Genomic DNA, 8,457 nt, shown 5'->3' on the forward strand with positions numbered 1-8,457 from the left:
TTAGCTAAATTTCAGAATCAGATACAAGGAGTAACTTATTCGAAATAGGCATCAAATCAGATGCTACAACCATCACATACCTTGATCTTGAAGCTTGAATCTTGTTCCTTCTTCTTAGCCTTCACCCCTATGTTTTTCTCTCTAAATTTTGGCAGAGTTTTTGCTCTACAAATGGTCACCAAAATGCTCTTCCAAGGTGGGGTATTTATAGCCAAAACTTTGGCTTGAATGGACCAAAATGCCCTTGGTAGCTAATAGAAAGAGTAAGGGCAATCTTGAAACTTCAAGTTAACTTTTATATCATCATTGCATCATCTTCTTGCATCATCCTTACCTCATTCTTCTAGAAGATACCAAGTGTCATAAATGTGGTGGAGGAGAAGGGAGATTAGTTCCTAGCCATTGGATCAAACTTGTTCCCTAAGTTCCCTCTGAATTTACGTGGCCCACATTTCTCCGGCTTTCTATATGGCCTTCCGAAGCTTAGAAAATTCTTCTATCTCCTTTATAAATTCCCTTTAATTCTAGAGAGTATCTGTAAATTTTCTTAGGCCATAACACTTTCTTTAAGCCTTGCATAAAAATTCATTTACTAAAATACCCTTTTATCGGTATAATCGGCTCTTTAATTTATTAAAGCCATTCTACTGGCCTTTTTGTTACAGGACTAATTTTATAAATTAGTACAACCTTTCAAATATTTAATCTCATTTTTGTCTACACTTTTGAGGTCTCTTGCTATCTCAAATAATTACCTCAACTGTATACTTTTTACCGGCCACAACCTCATAAATTCCATTTAAGCTGCCTCAGGCGTACTTTCGTCATTTCTCTTCATAGAAGAGTCTTAGAATATTATTTCCTATTTTTTGAGATTTTCTTGGAATTCTCTGTATACTCTTCCATTTTTGCCCCTTGATTGAGCTCAAGATATTAGTTTCTTTTCATATCATTATCCATGATTTTGTCATACTTTCTGGTCCTTTTTAATGAAAATTGTGCTTAATTTAGATTTATAGTTCTTACTTTAAGTTAGTGTCATTTTGAGGATTAAATTGTCATAATTGGCTGTTAATTGGATTCAATTGACTTCTAGAACAATTGATACTTCAATTTGTTACTTTTTTTTTATTGTAGGACACTAAAGATTTGGGGCCAGAATTGAAGAACTCAAGGCAAAAGAAGCAAGAAAGGATCCTCTGCCTAAGTTTGCCGCGGCCAACATCCTATTTCGCCGCGGCGAAAACCCATCCGTGAAGAAAGGGGCTCTCTGCCATGTTTCGCCACGACGAACCTATTCTTCGCCGCGGCAAACCTCTCGAAGCAGCAAATCTCAGACCCGACCATTTCGGGAAATTTTGACCTACCCATCCCCAAAAACCGACCCATGCACGTAAGTTTCGGGTTAGAAACCCTATTTTGGGTATGATGAGAGGAGATGACCATTATTCAGCCACCACCTACGTCTCTTTCATCTTCTTCTCTCATCTCCACCTCAGAAACCCTAATCCCATTTCCATTTCTTCCATCTGCTGCTGTCATGGCTGAAGAACAATACCTAGTTGGAGTTGATTCAAGAGTTATGACTAGCTAAGCTTCTCAACTCTTGAATATGGTGGAAGAAGCATGAGTTCCAAGAGTTTCAAAGGGGAGTTAGCTTCATCTATAAGTTCTAGTTCTTTATTTATGAATTTCTAGGTCTAGGATTTGTAAATTTGAGCTGAACTATTTTGATTATGGTTGTAATCAATTCTGGATGATCATTTTGTGTATTGGATTAGTTAATGTTGAATTTGAGCTTCAATATATGTGGTTACATATATGTTTCTATGCAACTCTTTTGATACTCTCTGTCTTGCATGGTAATGTGTGATTGTTGAGTTGATCTGGGCTTGCATTTAACCAAGTGCATTAATTAATTTTAATACACACACCAAGTGAGCTTAATAGGATCTTATGAAATGGGTGACATTGATTAAGATCCTAGACTTAAAGAGTTCTTTAAGGTTTTCATTTAGAAAACTTGGTGATTTCTACTCCCAAAATTATTTTGAACTATGATTGCTTTAAAACTGTATTCAAGAGATTACATATCATTAACTTCACTTCATTACTACTATCTTAGAAAAATCCAAAAACATAGTAACTTATATTTGAATTAATTGCATTTAGTTTTGGTATTTCATTAATGGCTAAAAACACCAAAAACCCCCTTTTTCATTATTCTGCATAGCATTAATCTAACTTAGACATCTAATTTAGGCTCCCAAAAGAGAACGACCCGAGTTTGCACTACTGCATAGCTTGGATAAATTTTTGAGCGAGAACCTCTAAGTGAACGACAATTAAGGCTCTCTTTCAAGTGGCGCCGTTGCTGGGGAGCCAAGAAATTGGTTCTCTAGGTTAGCTTGTGCTATTTGATTGACTTTTGAGGTTTTTGATCTTTATGGGTAGCATTTAGGGTAGTTTAGTTGCATATTTGTTCATAGTATAGGTTTTCATCTTGCATAGCATCAAAATTTTTGGAAATACAAACAAATATACTGATTTTCTTGATTTTCAGCATCTCTCACGTTGCATCTGATAAGCATTCTGCCAAATTCTCGCCGCCGCGGCCAACTTTTTGAATTACTGAGGAAATCCTCTCGGGAAACTTTCGCCGCGGCCAACCTGTTATTTCACCGCGGCCAACTCTTTGAAAAACCGAAGGATTTCTCTCGGGATACTTTCGCCGATGCCAACTCCCTGCAATCAGACATCTGGTCTTCTCTGCCAACTTTCGCCGCGGCCAACCCCTGTTTTCGCCGCGGCCAACATTTCTGGAAATTTTAAAACTTACACTTTGCTTCTTTATCTGTGCATACTTACTCATACCCTACCCATACATACTCATACTCATCATTACACGTTCATACTCACCCATACACTTGCATTCATCACATTGCATACTTTTATTTGACTTTGTGTGCTGCAAGTCAATTTTGTTACTTTTTCTCTTGTGATACTTATTTTGCATGCCACGAAAAACCAAGCTTGTGCCCTATAACCCAGAGATTGAGAGAAGACTCACAGAGATAAGAAGAGAGAAAAGAGTCGGAGGGACAAGTGAGTTGGTGATTGAGCAAGAGAATATTTTAGTGGAATCTAGCCTATCCAGTAGTGAGAGTGAACCTACTGACCAAGAGATAATGGCTGATTTACCACAAAACCAACCTCATCCTAACCCCAATGCCAACCAAGTAAGGAATGGAGGCAATGGAGGAAATGGTGAACAAGAGAGAGTGGGAGAAAATAATGGGAACCCTAGAAGAAGAACAATTAGGGAAGCCACCACATCTGATGTTAATTTTGACCTATTTACTGCTGCATGTCCAAACTTTGAAGTTAACTTTGAGATTAAAGGTTTATTGATTAACTCTCTTCCTAAATTTCATGGCTTGACAAGAGAAGACCCATACCTCCATCTGCAATCTCTCTCCATGATTTGTCAGAGTATGAAGCCTGTGGGAGCATCGTTGGACCAAGTGCTATGGAAGGTTTTTCATCTATCATTGGAAGGCAAGGCTAGGGAATGGTACATGAGCCTTCCAAGACATGTAGCTGATGCATACCATAGCTGGGGGAACTTAAGGAAGGCATTTTTGGAGAAATACTTTCCGGCTTCTCGTACTTCATCAATGAGGAAGGAGATTTATTCTGCCAAGCAAGACTATGATGAATCCCTTTATGATTATTGGAATAGATTTCAGGACCTACTTTCAAGATGCCCGCATCATCAAATTCCGGATGAACAACTGGTGCAGTACTTCTATGATGGGTTGAAGAACCAAGAGAAGGGTATGTTGGATGCTGCATCGGGAGGATCTTTGATAGACTCTACTGCTGCAGAGGCTTGGGATTTGATAAAGAAGATGGCCCTGAATCATCAACAACATGGGGTGAGAGATACTAAAGGAGTACATGAGATGGGAGCTGCTTCAGTGCACAGCAGAAGAATGGACGCTTTGGAATCAAAAGTAGATTCTTTGGGAAGCCAAGTGACATCTCAATTGTCTTTGATCACTGCTGAATTGAAGAATATGAGTGTGCATCGCCCATCCGCTCCTATGGACATTACAGCGCCTAGTTGTGAAACATGTGGATCAGTCATGCACATTTCTAGCGTTTGTCCAGGCCGATATGAGGAAGTGTCTGCAGTCTTCCAAGGCCGCCCAAATCAAAAATGGGACCCCTACTCCAACACTTACAATGAGGGATGGAAATCAAACCCTCGATTAGGCTGGAGGAATGATGATAGTAGACCTCCAAATAGATTCCAGAAGAGTGGAGGAGCTGGTCCATCTTCAAACCAGTTCCAAAACCAGTCTCAAGCCCTTGCAGTCCCACCCAAGGATGAAACAAATCAACTCCTACAAAATATGATGGCTTTAATGAAGGAAGAAAGGGCTGCCAACGCTACTCAGTTCAACTCCTTAGCTTCACTAATTCAACAAGTTTCATCCAAGAATGATGCTAGATTTAGTGCTTTGGAAAAGAGAATGGAGTAATGGGAGACTAAATCTGAGAACATAAACTCCTATGTAACTCAGTTATCCAACAACATGAGTGAGCAACAAGCTAGAAGCAGTGGCACCATTCCTTCAAATACTGTCATAAACCCAAAGGGTTTGAATGCAATCACGCTGCGAAGTGGGAGGCAAGTAAGATTCAGTGAAGAGGATGAGGAATCAGTTGATGAGGAGATTGAGTGTGATAAGCCTCTTCTTACACATTCAAGAGTTAAGAATTCTGAGAGTGCAAAAGAGAGAGAATTGCTAGATGAAAAGAAGTCAACTCTTCTAAGTGGCAAAGGAGCAAGATCTGAGAGCAATAATGAGAAAGCAGCATCAAAGGAGCAAGATGGATCATCTAAGCATGGAGCCGGTAAGCTGAATGATAAAGAGGTAAATCTCAAAGACCTTCCTTTTCCTAATTCATACTTGATTAGCAAAAGAAAGACTGAAACTAAGTATGAAAAAGATATTATTGATGTGTTTAGTAGAGTGGAAGTTAATATTCCTTTGCTTGATCTTGTTAAGAGAGTTCTTGCTTATGCTAAATACCTTAAAGACCTGTGTACCCATAAGAGAAAGTTTAGACCAAATGAAAGAGTCCAAGTGAGCTCCAATGTGTCTGCCCTGTTTAAACCTCAAATCCCTGTGAAATGCCAAGACCCTGGATCCTTCACCATCCCTTGCACAATAGGAAAAGTTTCTATAAGGGGAGCCTTACTAGATCTAGGAGCAGCTATTAATGTGATGCCTAAGTCTGTATACACTTCACTAGGAGTCAAGACGCTTAAGTCTACCACTGTAGTACTCCAGTTGGCTGATAGGACTATTAGGTATCCGGAAGGCATCATAGAGGATATTTTGGTTCAGGTTAAGGATTTGGTCTTTCCTGCTGATTTTTATGTACTTGACATGTCCTCTGAGCTTGTCCATGACACCACACTGATTCTTGGTAGACCCTTCTTGAGGACTGCTAACACTATGATTAGCATGAAAGAAGGTACCATCACTATGGAAGTAGGAGATCATAAGGTTTGTTTTAACATGTATGAAGCAATGAAGCATCCTTATGAAGACTATTCTCTTTTGGGTGTAAATATGATTGATGTTGCTGTTGATGATGCTTGTTCTAAGTTTGAATTGCAAGATGATTCCTCTAGTTCTGAACTTTATTCAGTTGATTCTGCTGATGAGGATGACACTATTTCTTCTTTTTCATCCCTTTACTCTACACCTTCTTCTTGCTCATGTGGTGGTGAAGTTACATGCCTTGATTGCACTGTGTTTAATTGTATGCTTTCCCTCCCACATGCATTTTCTGTTTCCTCCCTTGACTCCAAATTAGACTTTGATCCCTATATTGTCAGCGATAATTCCCTTGGGGAAAGGTTTTCTGTTGCTATTTCAGATATGGAGGAAGAAGTCATGGAGGAGATTCCCTCTAAGGCAGTTGCTGTAGATCAACTAGAAGTTGGTTCAACGCTTGGAGAGGAAGCTATTTGCAAGGTTGAGGAACTCTCACTAATTGAAGGAAAGGGGAGTAATCTTTTCTCTCTTGAACTTCATAATTTGATTCCATCTATTGTGCAACCACCTACTCTTGAGTTGAAACCCCTGCCCCCTACTGTGAAATATGCTTTTCTAGAGTCTGATGAGCGATTACCAGTCATTATAGCTAACTCCCTGTCTAAGGTTGAGGAAGAAAGACTCCTTACTGTTTTGAGAGAGCATAAGAGGGCTATTGGGTGGACTTTAGCGGACATTCCTGGAATTAGTCCAGCCATTTGCACACATAGAATCTTGCTTAGTGAAGGTTCAAAATCAGTGAGACAACCCCAGAGAAGACTAAACCCCCTGATTCTTGATGTGGTTAAGAAGGAAATTACCAAACTTCTAAGTGCTGGGATCATCTATCCCATATCTGATAGTGAGTGGGTTAGTCCAATACATGTAGTGCCTAAAAAGAGTGGGGTTACTGTTATTAGAAATGATAGGGATGAGCTTATTCCTACAAGAGTGCAGAATTCCTGGCGTGTGTGCATAGATTATAGAAAACTCAATGATGCCACACGAAAGATCATTTCCCTCTTCCTTTCATAGACCAGATGCTTGAGAGACTTGCAGGCAAATCTCATTACTGTTTTCTAGATGGTTTCTCTGGGTACTTTCAAGTACCTATTGCACCAGAGGACCAAGATAAAACCACTTTCACATGCCCTTTTGGTACCTTCGCCTATCGTAGGATGCCTTTTGGGTTATGTAATGCTCCAGGGACTTTCCAACGTTGTATGATGGCTATATTCTGTGAATTTTTAGAGGAATGTATGGAAGTCTTTATGGATGATTTTACTGTTTATGGTGGTTCTTTTGACGATTGTCTTGCTAGTCTTGAAAAGGTTTTGAAAAGATGCATTGAAAAGAATTTGATTTTAAACTTTGAAAAGTGTCATTTTATGGTCAATGAGGGGATAGTTCTAGGACATTTGATTTCTAAAAAGGGAATTGAAGTTGATAAAGCTAAGATTGAGGTTATATCTTCTTTGCCTTATCCTGCCTGTGTTAAAGATATTAGATCATTTTTGGGTCATGCGGGATTCTATAGGCGATTTATAAAAGATTTTAGCAAGATTGCTTTACCTCTCTCAAAGCTTTTACAAAAAGATGTGAAATTTGATTTCGATGATTCTTGTAAAGTTTCCTTTGGTGATTTGAAATCTAAACTCATTTCTCCTCCTATTCTTGTTGCACCCAACTGGACCATGCCCTTTGAAATTTCATGTGACGCTTCTAATTTTGCTGTAGGAGCTATGTTAGGCCAGAGGGAGGAGAAGCTCTCAAGAGTCATTGCCTATGCTTCGAAAACACTGGATGCAGCTCAAGTCAACTATACAACAACAGAAAAAGAGCTATTTGCAGTTGTTTTCGCTTTAGAGAAGTTTAGACCTTACTTGTTAAATTCTCATGTGACTGTTTTCACTGATCATGCAGCTGTTCGCTATCTTCTCAAGAAACCACAATCGAAGCCAAGATTGATTAGGTGGACATTACTTCTTCAGGAATTTGATATTGAAATCAAGGATAGAGCTGGGGCTGAGAACCATGTAGCCGATCACTTAAGTAGGCTACCTGATGATACACGGGGAGTAGACTCTTCTGAACTCACCTGTGATTCCTTTCCTGATTCAGTATTATGTGCTTTAGCTATTAAAGAGCCTTGGTATGCGCATATTGTTAATTATCTTATAACTGGACTCACCCCTCCTTTCATGTCTAAATTTCAGGCACAAAAACCTCAAAGCGAATCGAGGCACTACATCTGGGATGCCCCTCACTTATGGCGGATATGTAGTGACCAAGTTATAAGAAAGTGTGTGCCTAGTGAAGAGTTTGAGTCTATCATTGCAGCTTGCCATTCAATGGTTTGTGGTGGTCATTTCAGTGCAAGGAAACATCTAGAAAATTCTAGATTCTGGTTTTTACTGGCCAACCCTTTTTAAAGATTCTTATGATTTTTGTCAGTCCTGTGACAAATGTCAACGTTTTGGGGGGTTAGGTAAAAGACATGAAATGCCTCAACAACCTTTACTGTTTTGTGAAATTTTTGATGTTTGGGGGATTGATTTCATGGGTCCCTTTCCTCCGTCCTTTGGTTTTATATACATTCTTCTAGCTGTTGATTATGTTTCCAAATGGATAGAGGCTGTACCTACTAGAAAAGATGATGCCCAAGCGGTTTCTAAGTTTCTTAAGTCCAACATTTTCTGTAGGTTTGGGATTCCAAGGGCTGTGGTGAGTGATAGAGGTACCCATTTTTGTAATAAGGTGGTAGATAACTTGTTTTTTAAATTTGGTGTCACCCACAAAGTCTCTACTGCATATCACCCCCAAACCAATGGCCAAGCTGAAG

This window comes from Neltuma alba, unplaced genomic scaffold (assembly GCF_004799145.2).
Source record: "Neltuma alba isolate B1F8T4 unplaced genomic scaffold, ASM479914v2 tig00010101_pilon, whole genome shotgun sequence".
Lineage (NCBI taxonomy): Eukaryota > Viridiplantae > Streptophyta > Magnoliopsida > Fabales > Fabaceae > Neltuma > Neltuma alba.